We start from the raw sequence: 9,515 nt of genomic DNA, 5'->3' as shown, positions 1-9,515 counted from the left end.
GAGGGAGGGGCGGGGCGGGGCGGGGCAGCGAGGAGGAAGGTAGCCGCACCGAAGATCGAGTGCGTTTGGGAAGATGACTCACGCGGTTAAAATAAATAAATAAATCCTCACCAAAAGTGAATTTGCCGTATTTCCTTCGACCTTCCCCACTCTCCACTCGTTTTGAATTGGATTATAAGGGGGGGGGGAGTTTGAGAGGGTAATCCAGGATTAGGGTTAGGGTAATTCGTCAAGATTTGCACAGTGTCGGCGCACATAAAGTAAGGGAAATTAATAGGAACACCGCCTTACACGACTGACCAGATCAGACGACAAAATCACCTCACCGCACACACAGAGGGCCAAGTCTCCCTCCTTCCATTTTCTATATTGGCTTCCACACACTTGCATGACTCCCTGCCTCTTCTTCTGCCCTGCTGTTGCCATAGCGACCACTGGGTTCAGACTCAAAACAACTTAGCAGCAGCAGCAAAAAAAAAAAAAAAGAAAAAAAAGAAAAACCCTTTGTTTTACCTTTTGGATGACAGCTGTGCTAAATTCACTTTAAGTTTTACTTGAATATTCCTCCATTGTGGTGACGTGAAGTTGTATAAATGTATACTTTACAGCACAAGTTGAGTCACGTGTTTCTTCTGCCACGCTTTTTAATATCATTAATATTTGTTTTTGCATCATTGTACGATGACGCTGAGACGACATGTTTTTGTTTAGTTATGACAAATCCAAATATAGACATGTTGAAGCCTACACTGGTGTGTGGCGTTAAAGAAACAGTTTTCCCATTATTGATAGGGAGGTGACGGGGGTGGTCGGCTCAGACAGTCCTATAGCCTGTGATGTCACGACAACAACATGCTGGGAACATTTTAGGTTAAAAATATACAGACAACAATGCAGGGGCAAAAAAAGAGTACTATGCTTTCATAGTTATATATACATTTTTAAAATTATAATAGAACTTTTAAAATGTGTTACTGGCCTCGTTTCAGAGGTGGAGCAAATTTGTTCCAAAACCTAGCAGCGCAGGAACTACAACAAGGAGTAACATGGAAGGTAAAGAGCAACATTTGGACAATTTTCTGTCTTTTAATTTGGTGTTCTCGCATGTGGAGTAGTGTCCCACAACTACAAAAACAAGTAAGTTTGTTTGAAAGTTTTTAATTTCTTCTTGGAAACTACGGTTTCCGCAAAAACAAATCTGTGAACATTAGTAAATCAGGTAGTTTGTGTCTTTTAGTGTGGGGCTTTGTGGAAAGGTTATGAACAGTCAGTATCTTACCTGTTGCAGATGGCTCTTTGAATGACCTCCTGATTGGGCTGATGAGCTCTGAGTGGGGCTCAAACCAAAGTGGATTGCTGCTGTGTGAAATCATGTCAGATAAGTTATAGTAATTCACGCAAAATCTTTTTTTTTTTTTTTTTTACAAACTTTTACACTGCCATCTGTTTCACATTACACTGTTACTCTAGCGGTCATGTTGTGTCAAATCTGCTGGAGGATTCCCAGGCTGCACCTGTTGTGTTTGTGTGAACTACTATTATATTTATAAGATCGTCGTTGATTAAAAAGAGCAGCAGCACTTCTTTTTAGCCTTCGTTCCTTTTGTGACTAGCCGCCAGCTTGTTAATCCAGTCAGAAGAATAAACAGGCCAATTAAAGAGTTATCTACACCAGGTAAGATATTAATTGTTCATAACCTTTTCAAAGTCCCCCACCTAAAAGATCTGAGCAACTGCTTTAATATTTTTCTTTCATAGAAACCCATCTGAAAAGATCAGAACTATCACTTTATTACTCCCCCCCCCCTGTATTCTCGTTCGTCTTTGTTTCCTGTTTCTATTGTTTTAGGATTATTAGTTATTTTATTTATTTATTTTTTAGATGATTAGATTTTTGTGTCACTAGTTTCTGAAGTTTTGGCTTTCCCCAAGCAAATAAGAAACTGGCTAGAAGTTTTTTTTTTTGTTTTTTTTTTTTCTTTTTCTTATGTGACAAGGTGTTTCTCTTACCCTCCCAGTTAAAAAAAATTAATTGGATTAAGTTACAGTTTTAATTAATATTGTGACACACTTGGTTGGTAATATTCAATTTTATTAATAATTAAAAAAAATCGTTTCTGTAGAGTCAAAAGGTTGAGTAAATTGTCCTGTCACAGTCATAGACGATCTTTGGCTACACCTTCCGTACACAATGGCATTCTTTCAGAGAACACGACTCTCTTTAGGACCCGGGGCGGCCGCCGGGGGAAGTCCTCTGCCGCTGGCGGGGCAAGGCAGGCAGTCAGAGGCAGAGCCCAGAAACACATCCACGCACACACACGCAAACACACACACACACACACACATGCACACACACTCACCCGAGCTCTTCTCCGGCAGAGGAGAGAGCGCAGAGAGAGGGATAAACAGAGGGAGACTAGAGGAACGCGGCAGCGGCTCGTGTGTGTGTGTGTGCGCGCGCGCCAGCTCGCTCGCTCGCTCGGTGCTAGTAGAAACGACTGGCGGGGTGGAATAATGGAGGGGCTCGGGAAAAACGCCGGAAAGTGACCTAGAACCGAAACCAAGAGACGCACGCACACAGAGGAGAGGAAGAGGAGACTGGTAGAGAGCTCGGAAGGAAGGGAAGAAGGAAGGAAAGGAGGAGAGGAGAAGTGTGACAGAGGAGAGGAAGAGTGTGGACAAGAAGAAGGGGTTTCATCTGGAACTCAAACCAGGATCCTAAAGGTGACTCTATAGGTCTTTTATAGTGTGTTTGTCTGACATAGGTGCATGTATATGTATATATATATATATATATATATATATATATATATATATATATATATATATATATATATATATATGTGTGTGTGTGTGTGTGTGTGTGTGTGTGTGTATGATTGGCTTGTGCTGCATGGACTTAAAGGGAAATGTGAAGGTGTGTGTGTGCAGCCTCCGTACATTGTGGCGTGTGTGAGTGTGGAGGTTGTTTTTTCCAGATGCTAAAAAAGTGCTTAAAGTGAGCTGAAGTGACCACTGTAAACTGGAGTGAAGGGATCAAAAGGAGTGGCTACTTTTTTAGGGAACAGCCTGATCCAGTTCCAACACACACACACACCAACACACACCGACATACACACACACACACACCTCCGGTATGCTACTTTAAGTTGAGCAAAAGAAAAACAGGAGGTGGGGGAGATAAGTCTTCCTTTTTGAGAAGTCAGAGTCCACTTTCACCACCACCTCCAACACCCATGTGTGTGTGTGAGTGTGTGTATGTGTTGGGGAGTTGTTGTGTTTCTTTAACACCCGGTAACACACACACACGGTCTTCGCTTGAAGGTTGCATAAAACAGCACTGAATAAATTTTCTGTTTTCCCAAAGCTTAAAACAGGCTTGATAAGTAGTACCAGCTTCGATATGTGTGTGTGTGTGTTTGTGTGTGTGTCATATACAGCAAACAGGTTGAGGGAGGCAGATCTGATCAGAGGCACAGCAACAGAGGAGAGAGCGTGGCACAGGCTGAGCAGCAGCACATTGGATTACACACACACACACACACACACGAACACACAGTCGCCAGAAGAACAGCTGGCAGAAATGTGTGTGTGTGTGTGCAATGAGAGCCTTTCACTTAATGCACGCGTCTGCCTTCGCACGTGCAGGACTGTTTGCTCTTCCATTATGTTCCTCTACCATGTGAGTGTGTGTGTGTGTGTGTGTGTGAGCATCCATCTGAGGCTGTGCAAATATGCACGAGTGGGGTGTTGAGTCGTCTCCTCAGACAGACAGACAGACAGGCGGCGCGTGTCTACCTCTGGTCTGGAAACAAGAGGGTGGAGGGGGAGCATCAGATGACCAGGAGCGAGGCAGATTAATCCAGAGGCGGGAGATGAAACACAGACGGGATGGAAGGAAGGAAGGAAGGAAAGAAGGAAGGAAGGAAGGGATGATGATGGAGGTTTCAGGACAGCGGGAGGAAGAGGAGGAGAACCGAAAAGCAAAAGCAGGGGAGAGACGTGGAGTTGGAGGAGGCGGAGGATGCTGACACGCTCTCTCCAGGAGTGCTCAGAGTGCTGCTCATTCATAATTCACCTCTATGGCAAACGCTCATTCACATATTGACCCCCCATGGCTGCGCTCAATGGAGTTCTCGCCCCTCCACCTCTCGCCTGTCTCTCAATGGACACCCCTGTGGCGCAACACCCCTTGTCAGCCAGCCCGCTTCTTTTTCACTTTGTCAGGCAGCTGACGCTCTCGCAGGAAAACCTCTACTTGTTTTTTTATTTTTTTATTTTATTCTGTCTGTCACGGTTCTTCTGACACCGGCGGGTTTTTTTTTGTTTTTTTTTGCAGCTGGGAGGCTCTGATGGGAAATTGAATTGTGTAAATTGAATATTGAATTCGGACTCCACCCTACACACAGATAATTGGTATGGATGGATCAGTGGGCTGGCGCTCGCAGTACAACAGTTTGACTGATTCCCTGAACTCAGACGAAAAAGTCCAAAACGGATCCATAATTCATGTGTGAACGAGCTGTGTTTTGAATACCCGCGCCTTCTTGGTTTATTCAGCATAAATGCTCCGATCAAAAAAAAAAACGTCTATCTTAATATTTCTGATTGTATTAGCGTCATCGCCTGGAGCTGCACACACTGCTGAGCTTTGGCCAGCGGTGGCTGCGAGCCATATGGCGGAGTGCGTCTAAAGTGCAACGTCAGGCGAAAGTATCCAGCCGAGGCTGTGGTACATTTAGTTCTGAAAGGTAAACCTTACAGTAAACATTACCTTATCAGCAGAAGTGATAAAAATATCCTGACCTCTTGAGTTTAGGGGTATGATGGAGTGTATTTACTCAGAGAAAAGAGGACACGGCGCGGCGTACTCGCATGGGAAGCAGCGTTTGCTAATAATAATTGCAATTTTCCCCGAGAAGCAGGCAGGCAGGGCGTGCTGAGCAGGTACTTTGGGTACGTGAGCTTGTATGCACAATTTAAAAATGTAAAAAAAAAACAAGTGACTGCTTTTGAGTACAATTTCCTTTGGAAAAAGGACAAATTCACCTGCGTTATTTTCTTTATACAGCAAAAAAAGACGAAATTTTGCGAGTCGTGTACTGCGGTCATGAGCAGTTGTATTACTGTTCCTATGGTTACCTGACCATCTCTTTCGTGACTCCATAAAATCTCTGTTTTGGGTTTTATAGGGGGGTGTTTCTGTGTCCTTTTCAAAGGTCAAGTTCATGTAGGAGTTAAAGCCAAGGGTCGGAGTTTAAGGTTTAGATTTTATTGAGGTTGAGCACCTAAGGTTAGGGGTTTAGAGGAGCACGGGGCGAGAGATTTTGCAAACATTAGCCTACACTCAAATTATAGAAGGTATTAAAATAATACTCCAGAAGCTAAAGTCATCAGTGTTGGGGGAAACTGCCAAGGTGGGAACATAGAGGGCCCAGGGCAAGTGTGGAGCATGCCAAGGTGGGTTCACAGTGAGTTTTGCGAGAAAATGCATACTTTTTTACTTGGAATCACCCCGAAAGACACGTTGGCGCGAACCTCTGGCTAAATTTGGGCCAAAGTTCGCCGGGATGTATCATATCGGTAAAACATTACACCTGTAGCTCATTGGGGAAACCAAATCGAGAAGGGTTCAAGACGAGTTCCAGACGCCCACGGTGACTTGGTGACTATTAGTGAGAGAGAATTTCTCATGTGAGTTTTCCAAATATATTTAAAATTCCAGTGCCATGAAAGAAAGGCCCTGCCACCCACGAGCAGTTGCAGCTCAGTGACATACTAGCTTCAGAAGAGTATGATTAAAACCATTACTGGAGGCTTCTTTTTGTACCTATTAAAGTATATGGAAGTAGTGGCCAAAACTGCAAAAGTACAAAGAGGAGAAAATACCAGTTAACCTGAAGCAGAAGGGCGATCCTGCAAGGAAAGGCGGATAAAGGATATGGATAGATCTGTTTGTTGTTGTTTTTTTTTTAACTGCATCAGCGTTGATCATGGATCATGTTTTGGTTTACCTTAAAAATAAAAACCTTTAGTGTAGACTGGTGGTTCCAAAATAACAGTAGCAGAGACTTGTGACTTAAACTACTGCTGGTTGGAGTACACAGCCATTGCCAGTAGGCAGATTCAACAAATGACTAGTCACAACACAAACAGGCTCAACAACCAATATACTATCTTTATCCATCTGTGACTACTACTACTATTTTTATCTTTTGTCACGATTAGTTCTAAAATATTACCAATACTTTTAAAATCTGATTCCGTGACCCGCTTTTGATGTTTCAAGACCAACAGATTTGGCAGCACGTGTACCTCTAAATATGAGAGGGGCACTGGCAAACTCCACGTAAAGTTGGTCAGCCTCCACTCAGATAGGATCCCTTCTATGTGTGGTAGTGGTGCAGACCCACTCTGATGTTTTTACTCTGACATTACTGCGAATAAAACCGTAGACAACTGGACTTGGACTGTAATGCTGGGCCATCAGGGGGGCTGCAAGATGTGCTCAAGTTTAAATCTCAGCTGGAGCCTTTCTGAGGGGCGTTTTCACGTTCTTCCCATGCGTGAAAGGGGGTTTTCCCACGACACTCTCGCCTCACGGTCTAAAAACATGTATGTTAGCGTAATTCACTGTATGAGTGGGTGTGTGAATGCGCACGGTTGCCTGTCTTGTGTCGGTCAGCCTTGGTATGAACTAGCCACTTCTCCTGAGTGTGCCGTTGAAATTGACCCCCCTCCCCATCTGCACAGCAGCTAGAAAATCAGGTTCCAGTTTGTGCCGAGTAAAGTTACACAAAGATACAGCACACGTTCAAACTACAGTAAGAGTGTGACCCTTCAGTTGGAGCCACTTCCAGCGCCATGGATATAATCCCAACTGATACCACAGCACTAATGAAAGACTTTATAAACCAACCATTGGTCGGTCGTCATTTTGCATGTAGTATACGTCTACGAAATGACAGAAATTATTAGCGATTTGTTTTAGCATCCAGGGAACCTTTGAGTCAGGGGTAGGCAGTCCTGGTCCTCGAGGGCCACTATCATGCATGTTTTCCTTGTTTCCCTGCTCCAACACACCTGATTCAGTAGGTAAATTACCTGTACCAAACCTGTTAATCACCCATTGATTCAAATCCGGTGTGTTGGAGCAGAGAAACAAGTAAAACATGCAGGGCACTCGAGAACCAGGGTTGCCTACCCCTGCTTGAAGTCTTAACTCTGTAGAGTGGCCATCCAACAGTCAGAAAGCAGTCGTTTCGAAACATCCATGTATGTTAAGCACCAGATGAGATTTTATAGCAACTTGACAACAAGCACAAAGTCACAACTCCTAGCCTGTGCATGACGAGCAAATAAAGGGAGAACGCTGAGAAGCCAAGAGGAAGGAGGTCAGGACGTAAACTAGGAAAAAAGGAAGGTCAGAATGTAGTTTTGCTGTATATGTTGTAATTTTAGCTATAAAACGGAGAGCTTGGAGTGTTTTCTGCTGAAGCTACAGAGGACCTGTCTTCCACATGATCTGGCCTCGGTAGAAACAAGCATCCCCGACTGAGAGAAGTCTGCTGCCTGTATGAGAGCCGGGACGCAGCCTTCTTACTACGAGAATGCAGTCTCTGACCCTCAGGCCTTAAAACGCCTTCATGTTCCTATCAATCAAACTTTCTGCGTCTGCTTGGCTGTTGCTGAGTCGGTACTTGCTCCTAACTTTGGATCAGCACAGCACAACTTTGAAGTTTGAGCAAATCACGCCTCGTGTGCTCAGTGTCGGAAAACATGGTTCCCCCAAAAAAATATTTGCTCTCACAGTTGTCCTCTCTGTGTGGTAATGTCCTGCACTGTGCAGTTTCAGGGGATGGTGTAAAACACACTGCAGTCTCTGCTGAAATTGGATCCCTCATCTGCGCCTGCTCTATTTATTAATGTGCCATTTAGCCATTTGTTCCGTGTTTGTTACGATAAGCAGGAATGTGGAAACACTACCTGGAGCACTTTTGCTTTTGTCGCAAATCACTTTAGTCGAGTGAAAGTTGTAGCTCGAACTAGAAATACTTGAAACTCCTTCTGAGCTGTCTAGACCTCGAATGACTCCGAATGTAATATGTGTCTTATAAAATATGGATTTGATTCCTTGAGGGTAAAGTGCAGCAGCGTCTACGGGGGTCTCATTTTTAATTTTTTTTTCTTTTGAGTTTTAAATTACAAACAATAGCCCACAGTGACTCCCTGAAAGCGCTTCTAATATTACACAGTCAAAAATAAAAAATTGCACCTATTAGATCTTCTTTGCACAGTACAAACAAGTCTTCTAAATCCTTGATGAGCGTGGGCCTCGTATCCGACGGCATCCCTAAAGCGGTAGTTAAGATCTTTTAAAGTGGGGTTATGTGGATGGCTTATAAACAGATATCTTACCAGGTGTAGATGGCTGCTTTAAGCGACCTCAGTTTGGAGAAATGGTTGATTTTTTTTTTTATCGAAGGGATGAGCTAACAGCCAGTCCAAATGTGGTCGAGCCCAAAGTGGATTACTGCCCTGTTAAAACAACTCCAGTCTGAAAAGTGCAGCGCCGCAGTGATCATGTCTGGATTGATTTTTTTCTGAGTTCATCCAAAAACGTTTGCTTCTCGAAGTGGACAAAAGAGTCCACTTGGCCTCCAAAGCTCAGAGTCTCGGGAACACGTCGTGAAAAAAGCCAGATGCTGGCTTGTGGAGGCCAGCCTATCAGAAATCACAGAAACCAGGTTGCTATAACTACCGAGCATTGTCGACATTAAAGAAGCCGTCCCGACCTGAGCCGAGATCTGAGCCAACGTTTTTCGCCATCACTTTTGCTGACCAACAGTTAGCCAGACGTCCGTCAAGCACAGACAGCGAGCTTGAGGAACAATTTTGAAAAACAAACTTAATTGTTGCCCACATTGAGTTTATAACATAATTTGTGACACTTTTAATACAATAAACTTCGCCTGTCGTGTACAGGTTAACTATTTGAAACAACTGCGGTAGAAAGTAGGGCTTTAAATGATGATAAAAAAAAAACACAGCTGGCTTAAATAACCAGGACAGCACTGGGGTGTCCTGCTCCTCCTGTGTCCCTCCAGGTTATAATTGTCTTCAATTGGCCTCCTGCTGATTGGAAAAAGGCACCCATTGTCCACAGCCCCGACCACTCCTGCTCGCTGAACTCCTCTCTACCTCGTCATGCTGAGCTATTTGCTGGTTGCATTCTCACACACGAGCAAAAAATAATAAAAAAAACCGCTCAGTGACACATGCACACAGTCGCGCGCATCGTCATGCACAGAAAGATGTCAGCGGGTACAAAAATAGCGCTTATAAATATGTGCAGGAAACGAGGGGAGGGGTGATGTCATGTTTGGTCTAGATCCATGTCTGACGGAATTGGTGGGGCAGCTGTGGCGAGCGTCGGCTCGCCTATCTGCCGCCTCTTTCGCTGCTTTTATAAAAGGAGCACAGTTCAAGGAGCCGCAGCTGTGTGTGTGTGTGTG

The 9,515-nt window shown here is 44.1% G+C and overlaps 1 protein-coding gene across 2 annotated transcripts in view; it reads left to right on the top strand.

The window, feature by feature from the left end:
- Window positions 1–1,472: 1,472 nt before the first annotated feature.
- The window catches only part of ches1 (checkpoint suppressor 1), an 82,046-nt gene continuing 74,003 nt past the window's right edge, over window positions 1,473–9,515 (top strand). The window contains exon 1 of one of the 2 annotated variants that reach the window (XM_025004374.2): window positions 1,473–2,724. The gene's annotated coding sequence lies outside the window, so the exon portion shown is untranslated. The remainder of the gene's footprint in view (window positions 2,725–9,515) is intronic. The other variant, XM_017409206.3, reaches the window with a different exon arrangement.

Source organism: Kryptolebias marmoratus, linkage group LG19 (assembly GCF_001649575.2).
Source record: "Kryptolebias marmoratus isolate JLee-2015 linkage group LG19, ASM164957v2, whole genome shotgun sequence".
NCBI classification, from domain to species: Eukaryota; Metazoa; Chordata; class Actinopteri; order Cyprinodontiformes; family Rivulidae; genus Kryptolebias; species Kryptolebias marmoratus.
The sequence above is the reverse complement of the archived record's forward strand: the minus strand, read 5'-3'. Positions and strand labels throughout refer to the sequence as shown.